Source organism: Ovis aries, chromosome 1, assembly GCF_016772045.2.
Source record: "Ovis aries strain OAR_USU_Benz2616 breed Rambouillet chromosome 1, ARS-UI_Ramb_v3.0, whole genome shotgun sequence".
NCBI lineage: Eukaryota > Metazoa > Chordata > Mammalia > Artiodactyla > Bovidae > Ovis > Ovis aries.
The window spans coordinates 234983677-234987407 of record NC_056054.1 but is presented as its reverse complement, the minus strand read 5'-3'; positions in this window follow the sequence as shown (position 1 = coordinate 234987407).

Here is a 3731-nt window from a genome sequence, read left to right as displayed (position 1 = left end):
GTTCAAAAGCATCAATTCTTTGGCACTCAGCTTTCTTTATAGTCCAACCCTCACATCCATACATGACTACTGGAAAAACCATATCCTTGACTAGATGGACCTTTGTTGGCAAAATGATCTCTGCTTTTTAATATACTGTCTAGGTTGGTCATAACTTTCCTTCAAAGGAGTAAGCATCTCTTAATTTCACTGCTACAGTCATCATCTTCAGTGATATTGGAGCCCAGAAAAATAAAGTCAGCCACTGTTTCCACTGTATCCCCATCTATTTGCCATGAAGGGATGGGACCAGATGCCATGATCCTAGTCTTCTGAATTTGAGCTTTAAGCCAACTTTTTCATTCTCCTCCTTCACTTCCATCAAGAGGTTGTTTGGTTCTTCACTTTTGCCATAAGGGTGGTGTCATCTGCGTATCTGATGTTATTGATATTTCTCCCAGCAATCTTGATTCCAGCTGTCCTTCCTCCAGCCCAGCGTTCCTCATGATGTACTCTGCATATAGGTTAAATAAGCAGGGCGACAATATACAGCCTGGAGGTGCTCCTTAACTATGTTAATTGTTGTTGCTATTGTTCTGATTTCTAGCTGGAGTTTCGTGTTGAGAAATACCATTCCAAACATAGTATTTCAAGTCATAAGCAGTATTTCTTTCTATTGATTTTACAGCTTTGTTACTGTAATTTTATAATTACATATTTGATAAATCTAAAATTTACTTTGGTGTGTAGTGTGAGGTGGCTTCTCAGGTCTCTCGGTGGTAAAGTGGTAAAAGAATCTGCCAATACAGGAGACTCAGGAGACACAGGTTCAATCCCTGGGATGGAAAAATTCCCTGGAGGAGGAAATGGCAAGCCACTCCATATTCTTATTTGGAGAATCTCAAGGACAGAGGAGCCTAGCAGGCTACAGTCCATGGGATTGCACAAGTGTCAGACACGACTGAGCATGCATGTACCTGGTGTGAGGCCATAATCAAATTGTTTTCAAAATGATCTCTTTGTCAAGCATACTATGTTAATACTTATTGTTCTTCATTGTTGATATGTTCATCCCACTGTTCTTCATTTTCATAATTCTCCTGGCTATGTTTTAATGTTTTTCCAGATGGGTTTTTTTAGTCACTGTAAAAATATTTATATGAATATATTCTCATTGTAAACATTTAAAACAGAATATGGAATAAAATAAGATAATTTCATCTTACTACTTCTTACATCTACTCTTCTCCACAAAAATAATGGCAGCTAACACTTTTGAATGTATGTTCTAGAATATTCATTTATCTAACTGTAACAGACAGTCCCCAATTTACAATGGTTTGACTTAATGATGTATTGACTTTATGATGATGTGAAACAACGCATATTCAGGAGAAGCTGAACTTCAGATTTTGAATGTTACATCCAGTATGACCTTTTCTCACTCTGGGCAGCAGCAGTGAGATGAGTTGTAACTTCCCAGTCAGCCAAATGATCATGAGGATGAACAATTGACACACTTAATGATCAATCCATACCCATACAACCACTGTGTTTTTCACTCTCAGTACAGTATTCAATAACTAATGTGAGAATGAAATATTTGCAAACAAAGCAACTGACAATGGATTAATCTCCAAAATATACAAACAGTTCATGCAGCTCAACATCAGGAATGCAAACAGCCCCCCAAAAAATAGGTGGAAGGTCTAAACAGACATTCCTCAAGGGAAGACATACAAATGGCAATCAACTACATGAAAATGTGCTCATCATCACTAATTACTAGAGAAATGCAAATCAAAAGCATAATGAGGTATCACTTCACACCAGTAAGAATGGCTATCCTCAAACATCTACAGAGAAAGCTGGAAAGGGAGAAAAGGGAACCTACTACATTGTTGATAGGAATGTAAATTGGTACAGCCACTATGGAAAAAAGTATAGAAATTTCTCAAAAACTAAAAATAGAGCCTGGGTATATATCTGGAAAAAAATGAAAACTCTAGAAAAGATACATGTATCCCAATATTCATAGCATAACAATAACTAAGACACAGAAGCAACCTAAATGTCTATCAGCAGATGAATGGATTCATATATACAATGGAATATTCAGTTCAGTTCAGTCGCTCAGTCGTGTCCCATTCTTTGCGACCCCATGAATCACAGCACACCAGGCCTCCCTGTCTATCACAAACTCTCGGAGTTCACTCAAACTCATGTCCATCGGGCTGGTGATGCCATCCAGCCATCTCATCCTCTGTCGTCCCCTTCTCCTCCTATCCCCAATCCCTCCCAGCATCAGAGTCTTTTCCAATGAGTCAACTCTCATGAGGTGGCCAAAGTATTGGAGTTTCAGCTTCAACATCAGTCCTTCCAATGAACACCCAGGACTGATCTCCTCTAGGATGGACTGGTTGGATCTGCTAGCAGTCCAAGGGACTCTCAAGAGTCTTCTCCAGCACCACAGTTCAAAAATATCAATTGTTTGGCACTCAGCTTTCTTCACAGTCCAACTCTCTTCACAGTCCAACTCTCACATCCATACATGACCAGTGGAAAAAACCATAGCCTTGACTAGACAGACCTTTGTTGGCAAAGTGATGTCTCTGCTTTTCAATATGCTGTTTAGGTTGGTCATAACTTTCCTTCCAAGGAGTAAGCATCTTTTAATTTCATGGCTGCAATCACCATCTGCAGTGATTTTGGTGCCCCCAAAATAAAGTCTGACACTGTTTCCACTGTTTCCCCATCTATTTCCCATGAAGTGATGGGACCAGATGCCATGATCTTAGTTTTCTGAATGTTGAGCTTTAAGCCAACTTTTTCACTCTCTACTTTCACTTTCATCAAGAGGCTTTTTAGTTCCTCTTCACTTTCTGCCATAAGGGTGGTGTGGTACTCAGACACAAAAAAGATTGAAACTGCCATTTGCAGCAACATGGATGGACCTAGAGATTGTCATACTGAGTGAATTACTTCAGAGAATGATAAATACCATATGATACCACTTATATGTGGAATCTAAATAATTATTACAAATGAACTTATTTACAAAACAGAAACAGATTCACAGACACAGAAAACAAACCTATGGTTACCAAACGGGAAAGAAGGAAGTGATAATTTGATACTGACATATACACACTACTATATATAAGACAGATAACTAATAAGAACTTACTGTTTAGCATAAGGAACTCTACTCAACACTCTGTAATGACCTATATGGGAAAAGAATCTAAAAAAACAGTGGATATACATATTAATATGTGTAAAACTGATTCACCTTGCTGTATATCAGAAATTAAATATTGTAATTTGCATGCAGGTCAGGAAGCAACAGTTAGAAATGGACATGGAACAACAGACTGGTTCCAAATAGGAAAAGGAGTACATCAAGGCTGTATATTGTCACCCTGCTTATTTAAATTCTATGCAGAGTACATCATGAGAAACGCTGGACTGGAAGAAACACAAGCTGGAATCAAGATTGCCAGGAGAAATATCAATAACCTCAGATATGCAGATGACACCACTCTTATGGCAGAAAGTGAAGAGGAACTCAAAAGCCTCTTGATGAAAGTGAAAGTGGAGAGGAAAAAAGTTGGCTTAAAGCTCAACATTCAGAAAACGAAGATCATGGCATCTGGTCCGATCACTTCATGGGAAACAGATGAGAAAACAGTAGAAACAGTGTCAGACTTTATTTTTTGGGGCACCAAAATCACTGCAGATGGTGATTGCAG